Source organism: Parasteatoda tepidariorum, chromosome 1, assembly GCF_982258835.1.
Source record: "Parasteatoda tepidariorum strain Cologne lab strain chromosome 1, Ptep-v5.0, whole genome shotgun sequence".
NCBI classification, from domain to species: Eukaryota; Metazoa; Arthropoda; class Arachnida; order Araneae; family Theridiidae; genus Parasteatoda; species Parasteatoda tepidariorum.
In genome coordinates, this window is record NC_141755.1 from 135,909,426 (window position 1) to 135,925,323 (window position 15,898).

A 15,898-nucleotide genomic window follows, 5' to 3' on the forward strand; every position below is an offset into this window, starting at 1 on the left:
CAACAGTTTAACAAGGACCAATACCGCACAACTTCGGTTCCTACGCAGACTGATGCAAGTGGTCACCCACCCGCACACTGACCGCAGCCAGTGATGCTTGACATTCGGTGATCTGCTGGGAACCGTGTCTTAACGCTCAGTTCACTGCAGGACTTCTTATATTGCATTTTGTTACGTTTGATACGTAAATATTTAAATGAAAGTGTACAAAGCAAAGCATAGCTAAAGAAGAATAAACTGTGCACAAACTTACATATTTGTATGGTTGATTCAAAAAATAAGTTTCAAACATTTGGCATTTTGAAAGTCAATTCATTAGGGGCTTGTGTTATCAATATAAAGAACGGCTTATATAAGCTTGTCAAGTTGAAGCGCAATGTAGAAAACATCGCAAGGATACATCCATATTTGATGTGGGATTCGAACTTCCAAAACATTCTAAATGGCATTTTTTTTTCAGCTGTCAAATCTTCAAAAAAAAAAATGAAAAATAAATAATAAATAAATAAAATGTTGTTGCTAATCTCGGAATCGTCCAGCAGCGCTAGGCGACTCCCATGAATCCGAACACCTCCAAAAAGTCCATAAAAGGACTCCATTGTGCAGCTCTAGTGCGAAGTAAAATAACAACAACAACACAAATATGTTTCAGTTACATGGTTATACTAATTCTCACAGTCATGCTAGCGATTCGCGATCGTCAAAGTATTTTCAAACCTAATATTGGCCGTAGGCTTTATTTTTGGCTATGTTATCTCTCGATAAATCACCAACCTTGGATCTCCTCCATACTCCTAACTGTCCGTTAGGAACAATTCAATCAGTTTTTAATTTGGCTTTTGATTAGACTGGTCAATCCCCTATTGCCTGTCCTTATTAATATTATTATCCGAAATTTATTTAACTTAGAAAGTCTTATGGATAAAATTATAATTTGTATCTCGAGCTCTACGAATACTACTAAATAAAAGTTTTATTATAATTTATGATCCAGTTTTGATCTGCAACTGTCATTTTTCATTATCCTGTTATTCATCACAATCGCCAATTAGTCAATTACAACAAATCAGGGACGGGATAGCCTGGTCGGTAGGGTGCTGGACCCATGTCCGCGAGTTCGAACCCCGCCTACAGAAGACTCCCCATGTAGTAAAGTGACTGATGCACGTTAAATCTGTCAAGTCGCAAAAGTCCTCCATGTTCCCATAACAAATCAATACCTCTGGGGAGTACTGGATCGGAGATCGATCGTTCTCTGATTCAGGTGAGAACGCAGTAGGGTGAGAACGAATCCTACTCATGATTCGAATTCACACGCATTACACTACCATAGTTTAAATCGGACAGATGGAAGATACATGTCCTCCTGCCGAATACTTTGAAGCGCACAGGTATCGGGTTCGAATTCGTTCTCGCCCTGATTGTAACCTTATTAAATTTGTGATATCTGTTCTTCGATTCGATAAAGGTCAAATTAAATAAAACGAAGGGCTTGATTGAATATTCATTTTATGCATGTGAATAAATCAAATAAAATCTAGCAGGGTAGCAAAGAAACAAAATTTCCTCATGGCGATATGAACAGATTCGTTCCCCAAAATCTCTGAAAGACCACTACGACAAAAGGATCGCCATATAATGTTTTTATATCGAAAAACCGTTTTTTCTAATGAGTACACAAGTCAGCGAATTATTTATATAGCGACACATGTTTATAAATAATAAAATAAGCCTAAATTTTAGAAGGCTTTTCTTAGTTACTAAATGACATAAACATTACCTTCTTCGAATCATGAGGATGGATGAAACGCAGATCGTCACCATTAGAACATTAGAGAAACTCTGATTTTAACAACCAGACTATTTTATTTTATTTTATAACCGTCGTTAAACAGCCGATCAACTCCGTATGCTTGTAATTTGAAACCCAATCCAGAAGACAAAGGGGATTCTTAGATCAAGTATTGGGAGAAATTTTACCTTCGTGGAGGACTTTCTGATGGAACTAACCCCATTTGCGTTACATGGAGAGGAAGACCACGAGAACCTCCCATGGTCAGCCTGAAGGCAAAGGGACTCTAACCAGTAATCCGTCTACCACTGAGGATATTTCACGTCACCACTGTAGTCGGTGCAAACTGAATGTGGATTCGTATCGGACAGTCATTGGTGGGATTCAAATCCGGTTCACCTAATTGGAAGGCGAACGCTCTATCCCCTGAGCTCAACAACCAAACTGTTGTCCAATAAAATATTGTATCGTTCTATTAATTTATTTATTGTCTTCACATGCATATGCAAGCTTGTATGCTAATTTAAAAGCACGGCTTATCAACCCTTGTCAATATCAAGAACAAATAGCTTGATATAGGCAGATGGGTATTTAATTTACGTCGTACTAGAGCTGCACAACGGGTTACTAGCAACGGTCTGAGAAACCTCCCTAAGGATGATTTGAAGACCTATCATCACAATTTTAATCCTCTGTAGAAGGACGGCTTGCACCTGAAGTCAAGCACTTTACGGTAGAACAGTTTCACGAGGACTGATATCGCGCGCAATCGGTCCATACGCCGGCTGATCAAAGCGGTCACCCACCCGCTTACTGACCTCAATCAGTAATACTTGACTTCGATATTCTATTGGGAACCGTGTCTTTACAATCAGTCCACTGCGAGACAAAAACTCGAGAAGGAAATTGCAATAATACATTCAGGATGGTGGTGCAATCCGTTACTTCCAAGTTAGAGAGCGTTTGGTGGAATGGTGAGACCACTTATCCAGGGAGGCCCCTTTTATCGTTCTTACCACTTACTCATTCAAATAACCAAATAAAAAATTCAATATTCTAAATTCGCTTGACTATTATAATGACATGTTTTAAATTGTTAGTTTTGAAAAAAAAAGCATTAAAAAACTCTTATTCTGTTTAATTTTTTAAATATTCTTACTCTGCTTAATTTTTTATTCTGCTTTTCGTAATAGTTTTTTTTTTGTGTTTTCTTGTTTTTAATGTATGCATGCATACAAATTCCCATAACTGTTACAAATGTTGTTTTTGACACTTTAATAATTGCTTGTATTATTACTTGATTAAAAAACTTCATAGGCTTAAAATATACTGATCAAATATAACAAACAACAAGTTTCAAGCACTCAAAAATGGGCGCCCATTTTCAAGACTTTCTAGATGTGGATGAGAAGGAACAAAGGTGATTTGAAATGTAAAACATAATATTACCTACGAAAATTGAATGTAATTTAAGTAAAACGGAAAGTTGTTTCCTTGACAACTGAACATTTTATATATCAAATCACTTTCGTTTCTCCTCATTCAAATCTGGCAAGTCTTGAAAATAGGGGCCTATTTTTGAGCACTTGAAATAATGTTGGCTGTTATTCCCAATGTGTATATTTTTGAAGCGACTGAAGTTTTTTAATCGAGTAATATCTTACTGCTTCAGTTTATTAGGATTATTTATTTAATACTTTTATTATTACTGTTCTGATTTTAATTTAAATTTCTTAAAAATAATGACAATATCAACATTTTTGTATATTGCAAATTATCTCATAATTTAGTGACATAATAGGATTTTTATGTAATTCCTTCTCCACCTGATCCCACGCCAATGCCCTGAAGAGGAGATACATTTATTGGCAACAATTTCAATTGTTTTTAATGACATAATTAAAAGTTTCAAAATTTGTAACTTTATTTCGAATAATTTTTTTTACCACATTTAAAATATACGCTCTATTAACATTTGACATATTCAAACTTTATATACATACTACAGTATTATAAATATATTTTTATTTTATACTATGATTTCAATTCCCTTTGCTTTCTAAAAATAACATACTTTGAGTCACAAATAACTTCTTTACGACTCAGCATTTAAGCTATTATCAATATTAATTTAATAAGTTTTTTTTGCTGCTACTTTGTTACTGTATTTTGTAAATGATATTTCTATAATTATGATTTTCAATTTTCCAAAATTAAAATATCTATAATAATTCATAAATTTTATTTGATTTTTTTTCCCTCAGAGTGCTCTTGTAGTTGCTATATTGAATATCCATATTCCAATTGCATTGGGTGCATGTCAATGAAGTTAGAAAATTAAACAGCACATTAAGAGTAGGCATTGTTTTTTTTTCAAGGACTTGCAAATTTAGCTCTAAATGGTTTGATATTTTCTTTTTATTTATACTGAAACTTTTTTAAATGTTTCATTTTTGAAATTTTATTTTTATGGTGCTTATAATAAGAATTAGCTACTTTTTTTTTTTCAAATTTGTTAAAGGAAATATTGCAAATGCCTTATTTATTTTGTAATTTCAACTTAGAATTTGCAGAATATGAAAAGCTTTGGTTAATTACGCAGTTTCATGCATTTCTGAATAAATTTTATTAAAATTCAACTGATTATTTGTGTTTATTTTTTTGTGATCAAGCTTGTTAAAATGCAATTGTTCTGTAAATGTTGTACTTATTTTATAATTGTAACTCAGTGTACAAAATATGAATTATGACAAAGGGCACGTTTCAGAATAATTGTATTATGTTTCATAATATCATTATTTATTTATTGTGATTAAATTTTTCAAAATGCTATAATATCCTGCTGTTATATTATATCTTTGCAACTTATGGTTTCAAAAATAGGAAATATTTTGGTTGGTTTAAGGCAATGTTGATACATTCCAGAGTTATTCTTTTCTAAAAACGTGGAAAACAAGCTATTTTATCTTCTTTTATTTTGTCAAAAATACTAAATCTGACTCTTTTATTAATAACTCAATTTCTAAAAATGAACAATTTCTCTTGATAAGTTTGCCATTTCAAAGCTTAGCAAAAAATATATTATTGTGTTTTCTTAATTAAGTTAAGCAGCAATCATTCACAATAATTTTAAATGCTTGAAAATTTTATGCCAGTATTTAAAAATAGTTTCCTTTCCTTTTGTATCCATGTATAATGGCACGAAAATTAAATTTTAAAAAAATGAAGGAAAATTATTACTTTTATGTTCAATCAAATTAGTAATACAGACACTGTTTTTTTTTTCTCTTCTAAAAAATCGAACTAAACATTCTAATAATGATCTGAATAGAAGTGATGCTAATGTTTTAAGAAAAATTATTAAAAATAATCCTTTTATTTAAATTCTTCAATTTTAAATTTAATTTAAGGCTTAATTTTGTTGCTTATATCGAGCGAATTTTTTTTGCCTTTTATTTAGTGGAAAAGTAGAGAATTTGTGTATGATTTTATTCGAGCAGTTAAAGTTTTAATGTTATAAATCTAATTTTCTTGTAGATTTAACAAAAGTGTAACTTTTTGGAACTCAATTAGTTGACAATGTCTTGAAAAAGGGAAATGAAATTTTAATGCACCAGTTTATTTGGTGTTTTCAGAGTAGATACTATTTTTAAAGAACTGAAAATATTAAAATAACATCAATATATTGTGTTAATTGCCCTATTATATGTACAAATTAAAATGTGAAATATTTATATTGTTCAAAATCTAAATTTTAAAATATTTTATTTTAATTTGCTTTAATGCTTATTTTTCTTTTTTACTTTTTGGGCAAAATCAGAATGGTGTTGCTAAACTAATGTGTTTGTACATTACATAATTCAACAATTACTAATTTTCATCTTTGCATAACATGTAATTTTACATCCCCAAAAATTTATTTCTGGTTCTTAAGATAAAAATAAAATAGATCTCATGATTATTACTAAATTTCCCACATTAATAAATATAGTGCAAATGCAATACTGCATACACGTAAAAGTTCTGACAAAATACTGCAATGTAATATTTTTCTTAGCTTGCTTGTTTCTTAGCTTGTTGAAATTTCATTACAGTTTCAAATAACTGATAAACTTAAAAACAGATATTTCATCAGCAGAAAATCACATTTTACTTTATTCAGAATTATTTTGGTTACTGTAAATAACTTGAAAGCTTAAGCAAATATGCAAAAAAATATGCACAATTGGAACTAGTAGATTCTATTATTATTTTAAAATAAATATAATTTTATATAAAGTTGTGGCCTTTATAAATTATTTTATATTATAAGTGAATATTACTTTTTTATAAATTAATAACCAGAATCTTTAAGTAGTGCTTAAAATTCATTGAATTTTTATTTATTAGGTATTGTGTTGGGTGTTTTATGCATGGAAGGATCTTTGTGCTCTGCTGAAATGCACGATTGCCTTTCTTGTTGCTACACAAACTATATAAAAGTATAATCATGTTTAGATTCGAGGCAATACTTAGTACAATTGCTATTGTCTTGTGTAAATTATATTAAAATCTCAATAATCTGATATTTACAGAAATTATTCTTCTCTAAATGAAACTAATTATAAAAAAAAATTGTCAGAAAAACCAAAAATTAAAAAATGAAAGACATTTATTTATCTGCTTTTGTTTTGTACTTACCATGCATTTATCATAGTTGGTTTGAACTTTAAAAGAAAAAAAAATCCAGGTTTAGCAAAATATTTTACTTAATTTGATACATTGTTTATAATTTTTTGAGCAATTCTGAGCTTCACTTTTATATATGTTTTTTATTATGACTATCATTTTGTGCTTCTATAACCATATTTTAAAAATACACTAAGAGTAAGAATAGGTTGGTCATTAATATGCATGCTGCTTCAGTAATCAGATCAGCAATTGTAGGAAGGATTTCACATGAAAATTTAGTAGAGAGAAGAAATCTTTTGATTTTCAGCGTAACTAAGTTGGGAGAATTCTTTTAAGGTCCTTGAAAGTCTTTTTTCTTTGTATAGAATGAATTTTTCTACAATAACATGTTGATTCATATTTATTGCAGTTAACCTAATCAAATGAAAAACTTGCTTGTAAATATAATTGAAAGTTCACTTGAATATTTTCTAGTCTTAAAAAATGAACTAGCTTAAAAAATAATACCAGATACAGGGCCCTCACTAAGCATTCATTACCTCACTAAATGCAATAAAATTGTAAATTCATCAAACCAAATAGTGTTTTGGTAAAAGTATTGGCGAACGAATTTTTTTGCCTAAATATATATATCTTCCTTGATGTTGAAAAGTGCATCAAAATGAATTTTTCTAAACAAATCTTGTATTTTTTATTTAATTACAGTTATTTTCCTTAGATATGTTGCATAACTAATTAGAGCTATATTGAGTCCAGATAATGTAAGCAACAAAGGAGATTATATAAGCATCAGGAAGAAGGAAGTAAAGTAAAATGTGCAATACAGATTAATATGTTCGTTGGCTGGATCAGGCGCTATCGCATGACGAAAAGTTTCTGTCAGTTAAGCAGATTAAATGGTAGCTAGATGCATGTTATCATCCAACTATTTTTTTTTTGGAAAACATTTGTTCTCAAGACAATATCATATTGCTTATTAAAGTAAACTTATTGTAAAATTTAAAAATTAAAGCGTTTACTAAAATAAGAAAATGTAACTTTAATTTTATCTTTTAAGCTTACCACTTTTCGATGATCGATATATAGTATAACCATCTGCACACAGTTTTCAATAAACGTATTAAACCCCCACCCAAATTCTGTCAAAAAATCTCTGCAAGTAGTAAAAAACCCAACGAAACAGAATTGAGCATTTAAAATATTCATATAACTTATCTTCTTCCATGATACTTTTTTTTTCTAAATAATTACAATCATGACTTTAAAAAAAAAATTGAGGTACTAATTTTTTTTAAATTAAAGACTTAAAGAATGAAACATTTTATTTGAAATGAAATATATTAATTTAAAAGATAGTCGGAATAGATAAAAATATCATATGCTGCTTCAGGTTTATCTTTATATTACTGCTCTAGTCTAAGAAGCTATCAAAAATTTACCCAAACATATTCTTATTTTTTTCTCTTGAAGACAAAACATTTTTGATCCTATCCCCAATTCATTGCTCATTTATTCCTCCTCAACTGTAAAATGAATTTTCAATTGAATTTGCATTTTTAAGGAAGTTCAATTTATAGTAAATTTGTATTTCAACTCAGTTTTCCATGGGGGAAAAAATTAATCATTAAAAATTGTTAAAGTTTGCTTTTGGCTAAGACTTTTGAAATTTGGCTAACACTTTTGATATTTGGATAATTTACTGACTAGTAATTTGATATTCTTAGTGCAGGCCTTAGAGATAGTATTATTTACTTACCACTAATAGGGTAAACCATAAATGTTAGGATATTTAGTATTAATTTCATTAGTGAGTAATAATTAAACTATCACTTTTTAAGTTCTTTGATAAAACATCAAATTTCTTTTATTTGCTGTGAAGTTGGATAATTGAGATTTAAAATTGAACTTATGATATTTAGATTGGATCTTAAATTATTACTGACTAATAGGTTATGAAGTTATACTATAGTAAGACTTGCTGCTGATACACAATTGGTTTGCCGGTTGTAACTGTCTTGCAGAATAAAAAACGTTTATCTTCTGAAGAGATGAAAGTCACAATCCTGTTCTGTTCATCAATGATGCTTGCATCTTTTTTTAAATGCCTCAAACAATGCTTGATATGGATTGTGTCATTCTCCAACAGCTTTGATGACATTCGCTACCTTTATTTTATTCCACCTGTAATATGAATTGAGCAGACACCAGTGCTTCTCATTCTTTTTAGAGTATGAAAGACAAATTTTTGGTTCTTTTTTCCTCTCTGGAAAATTTCAAAGGTCTGTACTTTTTCGTATAAAGATTTTGAATATGTTTTCAAACATCATCCATTTTGATTGTCAAATGTAGATTGCATGTAGTCACAAGAAAGTTCATACTTTATGTGAACTTAAGAGAATTTTCATGTAAAGAATTGGTGAGTATAAAGCGATGCAAAAATTAGGAACACCTACTCTGATACACCCTGTATAGTAGATCCTTATTCTTATAAATTCAATTCTTCAATTGCTGCAATCTGAGACACACTCATTATTAACATTAACTTCTTGCATAAAAATGTCCTATGGTAACAAGAAAACTAAAAACATCTAGATAATGACTTCAAAATTATGTGTATATATTTAAGGGCATTCTGTTAACAATGAATGATTGAATTGATATGAATTATTTTATGTTTATTAAAACAATGCATTTTTGAATAAAATAACTATGCAAGATAGTTGCAGTTATTTTTTAATCAAGCATGCATTTAGATTTCTTGTAATTGATTTCAAAAAAAAAAAAGTTAGTATCTATCAGCTTATATATGTTATGTATGATTTAATATGATGCTGAAAATATATCTTCTTGTCTGATACATGATTAGTTTTTTCATTATTAAAATTTTAATAAGGAGTTTATTTTTCTATTTGGAAAGAATTCACTTAATTCTAAGAATCCTAATTTAGAATTTTTTTTTTTTTTCAGATTCAATTATCTCGTGAAAATTTCATTTTTATGTGAAAGTCTTGAAAAAGTGTTTAAATATTTTTTGTTGCTAATTTATTTGTTTATGAATATCGTTTTTAGTTACAGATATTTTTTTTATTACAGATCCATTGCTCATCTGTCCTTATTATTTGGGCAGTTCATTCCTGGTTTAGCTGCAGGTGCAAGAATTTTTCAAGTAACCAAGTTTTATCTGGCATTTATTTAGATGTGAATGTATTCAGAAACTAAATACTATTTTAAAGTACATGAATTTTTCTCCTGTGATACCTTTGAAAGGAGTGAAAATAATTGAGCTTTTTGGAGAAGTACAATTTTGTGATGTTACTTTTAGATATCCATCAAGACCTAATCAGGTTAATCTGGTCACTTTTAAAATTAAACTATTTTATTTCAAGCTCTTTGAAATATGAATATCTATTGTAATATTGTTATTTATGGTGGTTTGTAAAATATATCATTCTTGATATTTAATATTGAACTTTTTAAAATGAATGTATTGTAGATCATACTAAATTCTAAATTCTAAATTCAAAATTGATATTTGGTTTCCATTTATTTATTGTTTTTTGGACAATTATAAATTTAAAGTAAATAGTTAAAAAAATATTCCTGGTTGTTACAACTCATTGTAACATATACTACAATGCTGTGAAAACAAAATTGAAGTGTTGTAATATATGTTACAATGAGTTGTAACACTGGTCTTTTATTTTCTTCTTTACTTTGTCACTTTCATTATTCATATTTTCTTGTAGATTCTATTCATTTATACTAAAAAATAGCATTTTTCATAAGAAATTTGCTGAAATTATCTTTCAAATAACAAAGAGTTGTAAAAGAATTTTTTCTTACCAGAGAAAGTAGTTTGATACATTCTATTTGCGCATAAACGAAAATTTTAAATAGATTTTTGAATTATTGTGTTATTTTTGTCTTATTGAAGTATTTATTATGTTTTAATAAATTAAAACATATCAAGATTCATTTTAGCTTACTGCATTAGTTTCAACATTAAAAAGCTAAATTTGATGTATTCCTTCAAAAAAATCAGAATATTTGTTTCTTGTTTTTTAGAATTTAAAATTAAAAGGAAACTGATTTATATAATTCCCTGATATTTCTTCGATAAATTTAAGTAAAGAAATTGATTTGCTATCATTTTTGGTAATAAATAGTATAATGGAAAAAATTCTTATTTATTGTATTAAATTTTTTTATCTAGTAATTTTATTGATGGTTTATTGATTATAGTAGATTGAAAGCAATAATTTTATTTTTAACATATCCATTATAGGCTGTTTTGTTACATTTTGATGTAACTTTGCCACCTAGAAGAATGTGGAGTATCTGGTGGAGGTACTGATTTCAAATGTTATCATTATTTCAATTATTTCCATTATTATTATAATTATGATTTTGGTTATTGTGCGAGAAATTTTATTGTTTTAGATTTGAAATATGAAGACTCTTACTTGTACATAAAAATATGTTTTATCATGACAGAAAAGAGACAAGTAAAGAAATTATAATTTTATTGGCACGTTCATAATCTTAAAATAAGTTCTAAAGAATTCTTTCATAATCGTATGATATACATTTAAATTCCAATGGAAATAATCTAAACATAAACACTGCAATTATTTACAAATAAACAACGCATATAATATTAAAATGGGACAAAATAATTTGGCTAAGTCATAATTATAAAGTAATAATAATAAATAAATTATAAGTAATTTATCAAAGTATTTTGATCCTTAAGATTGTAAAACTTTAAAATAGTATTTATTATTTTTGAAAATAAATATACCCTTTTTTATTTCTTGCTGATTATTATAAAAAAATAAAGTATTTTCAAATATTAAGTTTTTCTAACATATAGATTTATTGATGATAATCTTTCTTATAAGATTTGTTAAAAAATATTCCAAAATAGATATTACTTTTGGAGCAGAAATCGTTCAATAATTAAAAAAATTAAGCACTGTAAAAGACAAGAAAATATTGAATATCTTTTATGAATTACATTTGAAATTGTCTACAAGTTTTTCTTAAATCATAATTTAAAAAAAAAAAAAAAATTAAGATAGAAAAAATATTAAAGCATTTATTAAAATCATTTTTCCTGTTACTTGATGTGATACATCTCATTAATTATATATTACATATAAGATACATTTGAATTATTATGCATACATATGTATAAACTTATATATCATTGTTTTAAAGCTTGTTTACATAAACTCTTCCTGACTTATGAGATAAACATAAAAATGAGAATAGCTTATTTAATCTGGAGCAAACTCAAAAACTAAAATGGCTAACAATGAATTAAATTCCTTTTTTATTAATATGATTTTATGCATTGAAGTTCTTCTGCATCCAATTCTGAATATTTATGAAATTTTACTCATCGTAAGCTATCGTTATGTATAAATAAGTTTCAAGTGCCAATCAACATTTTTCTTTCTTTTAAAAATTTAATTAAAGCGTTTTTTACAAGTTTTTTAAATAATAAAAATTTTAACTCTTTAATGATACCTGATATTTGTTTATAGATATATTTAAACAAGACTAATGATGTTTAAATTTATTTTATTTCACGTCTACAAGTTTTGCAAAAGTACGAATGTTTTGCTAGTTTTATATTCTAATATTTGCTTCGCTAACAATACTCAAAACATTGTAATTCTTAAATACAACTTATTTCATTAAAAAGGTAACCATGAAGTCTGCAAAAACCGTATATTAAAATACAAAAGATGAACACTTACTCGACTATTAACCATTATTTGATAACTATCTCGTTATCCATTAATCTATGTTTCTTTTCTTCTCTTTTCGGATACTTTAGGCCCTATTTGTAGTTCCCTTTACATTTTGGAACTACGCATGCATATGGCATTGTTAAAAGTTGTAAAAAATAATGCTATATGTATTTTTGATAGTGGTTTGTAACGACATATCCGACAAGCAGACGGGACTGCTGTTTAATGAATGGCAAATATTTGAAATTGGCGAATAATCGCTTATCAGCTATACACCACTGTTTGTGACGTCATTAAGAGACCTTGGTGATCTCAACGCCTTTATTTTTTGGTGGCTATGGTCATATGCGCTGAAATGCACAGGGTACTTAGTGATTGCTTCTGACAAGCTGAAGACCATGCTGCTCAGCGTGAATGCAGTTTACATATTATTTCTTCTTCATCTCTTTTGTATATTGTTTCATTTCTTAAAAGGAAGGTATTCTTTCCCATTTTAACAAGCACAGGATTCTGTTCATTCCCGTTTTAACAATTCAGTCCCTTGGTACAACACATTAAAAAAAAAAAAAAAAACATGGCATGTAAAAGTGTTTACAGTTAGTTGTTCAGATTAACTTATCATACCATTAAGTAGAATACAATTAAAAGTTCAATACATTATCTTAATTTTTAATACTAATCAATTAGGAAAGAATAGAATTGAAAAAAATAATAATTTAGTTTTCAATAAAAATTTTCCTTTTATTTTCTAGCTCCCACTGATCTCACTATAATGCTAGATACTATATGCTAACTGTTAGTGGCTAAGGAAAGGACTATGTCAGATTAGTTTTGTTAGTCGCTAGTTGATGGACGGGCTATGCTGTTTGTGCCATAGTACTACGCTCTCCCCTATATTTTGAAAACTGAAAGCATGTTAAGTTTAAGAGAACAAATCTTAAATTTCTCGTGATACCCTTCAAAATTTTAATCAAAGGGTTCTGAAATAGCTGATGAGCTCTTCAAACATTTTTCATATGTTTGATACCTCAAATTTCTTCTATGAAAAGTTTCCTTTAGTTCTAACTCTCTTGTGTAATATTCAAGAGAACTTAATTTGTTAAAGACTTTAATTTTTCTTATGTAAAATAATGTATATAAATGTTTTGTATCAATCATTAAATTTTTTTAGTGCTCAGATGTAGAATCAGAAAAAGTTGTTCAAGAAGCTTTAGATTATGCTGTTAAAGGAAATGGAATAAAATTTTTATATAATTTAAGTTTTCCAAATATAAAAAATTTTATATTAAGTGTGCATTTTATATAATTTTTACTTTATAATTATATTATTTTTAGTACATTTTTGTAAAATCATGCTAAAGTACTCAGTATAACTCATACATTTTATTTTTATTGTATGTGTTATACTGAGTCAAATTAAATTGGTTTGTGTTTTGTAATCTACTTTATCTTGAAAATTTTTGCTGCATTTTTATTTTATTTCATCATGAAAATTTTTATTTCAACAAAATATATTCTTACCCGAGAGTTTCTTTCCAATTTTTGTGAATTAATAATTTTTACTTGTAAGAGTTCAAAGCTTTTGTTAAACTTTGAAATTCTATAGAAAATAATAAGACTATAAAAGAATAAGATTTATAAGCTATATATAACTAAGAACATCTTATTTTTATGTTAAACTTTATAAATTTTTTTTTTTTAATTCCTTGAAAAATGTGTTTGCTTTTAGTTTTTATAAAATTGACAAATTTATTTTCTTGAATAAAATGTTTCACTTTTTATTTGCTTAGGTCATACTATGCTAGTGATAGCTCATAGTTTGAGTACAGTCCAAAATGTAGATTTCATTGCTGTAGTAAAAAGAGGCCAAATAGTTGAGTTCAGCATTGTGCGCTGGCCGCCTTTACTCCTCATACAAGCTGGTTTCCATCAAAGCTGGAAGGGGGCTTAAAACCGCTATTGGGGATTAATCCCCAGTTCTTAACATTGACAGTTCAGTGCCTGAGCCATCAACATGTAAATAATAACAAGAAAAAATGCGTCATTAATTGTCTCGCATATTTTTTAAGTACTTTAATTCTAATTTCTAATCTTCTTCTGACAATTCTAATTTGAAATTAATTTAAAGGCATTTTTTATGCAAAATACAATATTCTATTTCCTTATAAACATTACGTTAGATGTTTCCGTATCAGTTGATGGAAATGTTGAAACTTGTTTCGCTGCTGTTTCAAGAAATGGTTGCAGGCAAAAGCAAAGTGATTACGACTGGGAAATGGAACAACAGTCAGTTCCATAAACTACAAAAGGACTCAAAGCTTTTGAAACAACTTTCTGTATTCACATGAAAGTGAATCTATTTAAAATCTTGTAAAAGTAATTGTTTGTGTTGAGAGTGTTTAAACAGCTAAGATTTTGAATTATTTAACTAACTAAATGAATGCTTTTATTCATCTTTCTATTGTTTATATGTTGTATTGCAATTGTTTTTACAGTAAATACATAAATTTTTTAATTGAAATTTTTTTCCTTATTGTAAATTTATTAATTTTTTTTCAAATTCATTACTTGAAATTTCATGTTGACCCTCCTTTGTTGTTTTCTCCTATTTTTTCATTCACAATGAAAACTATAGCAATCAAGATCAAGGGTCAACTATAATTACTATTAATTAGAATGCACTCTTGATATCAGATTTGTAACTGCCAAAAAATATTGGTGAAATTATTTTTTCATATTGCTGGAAACACTTTTTATACTTCAATTTTCCTCTAGAGATTTTAAATCACTTAAAAATATTTTTTACTTTAATGCATATCTCCATTTTGAAGTAACATGCCTTCTCACTTAGACTGTTCACTTCCATTTAACTGTCATGACTTAGACGCTAGTTGCCATAACTCTCGTTATGTCTGAATGAATGCTATGTTCTACCCATCCAGCACAGTTGATATTTTGCACTTTGATATTTTATCAAAAAGGTTGCATTTTTAATATGATGTGATTAAAAATCTGGTTTATTTATAATCAAACTATTGATGGTGTGCTGTTGATTTTTTTTTAATATTTAAAGAGCTGTTTTAAAAATTTTTTTAAATATTTTAATTACCAATGTTTGAATATCAGCATTAAATATTTTTGTTCAAACTTTTCCTTGTATATTTATGTATAAAAATTAAAGTATGTTATTTTTGTAGAATTCATATTTTTTATATGCATTCCTTTTTCATTACTTTAATTTTAAAACCTTCTAAGAATTAATCAGATTAATGCCGCCATATAAGCGGCGTGACACTTTTACTTATTGGGCCCAATACCATGCACACGGTAGAAAAAAACATATTTTTTCATAATTATTGTTTATTTATTTAGTTATACAAAGTTATACTTAAACAATGAATATATATTTATTATTAAAATGTGTTTCAAAGCTTACAATTTAATAGTAAGATTTAACTTACTAGATAATGAATTTAAAAAGCAGTATTAATTAAGTATTCACCATCGAATCATAGCAAGTATTAACATTAAATTCCATTTTTGAAATGTAATATGTTATTTATTATTTGTTGTTGTTTTAATCAATGAAAATATCTTTCAAAGTTTTGATCAATCAGCAGTAATTCTATCACACTTTAACTTAGTAAACATTAGGAAACAAAAATATTTATAGAAA

General features: G+C 27.7%; 1 long non-coding RNA gene across 9 annotated transcripts; it reads left to right on the plus strand.

Moving 5' to 3' along the window:
• The first annotated feature begins 1,095 nt into the window (after window positions 1-1,095).
• Window positions 1,096-15,547, plus strand: LOC147817047 (uncharacterized). 9 transcript variants are annotated; one of them, XR_015430043.1, is made up of 5 exons: window positions 1,096-2,766; window positions 4,057-4,194; window positions 9,557-9,807; window positions 10,749-10,810; window positions 14,013-15,547. It is a non-coding gene; the product is annotated as an uncharacterized LOC147817047 (long non-coding RNA). The 9 variants fall into 9 exon arrangements; XR_015430046.1 differs by having other exon boundaries at window positions 1,097-2,766; window positions 4,057-4,147; XR_015430045.1 differs by lacking the exon at window positions 1,096-2,766 and adding an exon at window positions 2,767-2,887.
• The last annotated feature ends 351 nt before the right edge of the window (window positions 15,548-15,898 follow it).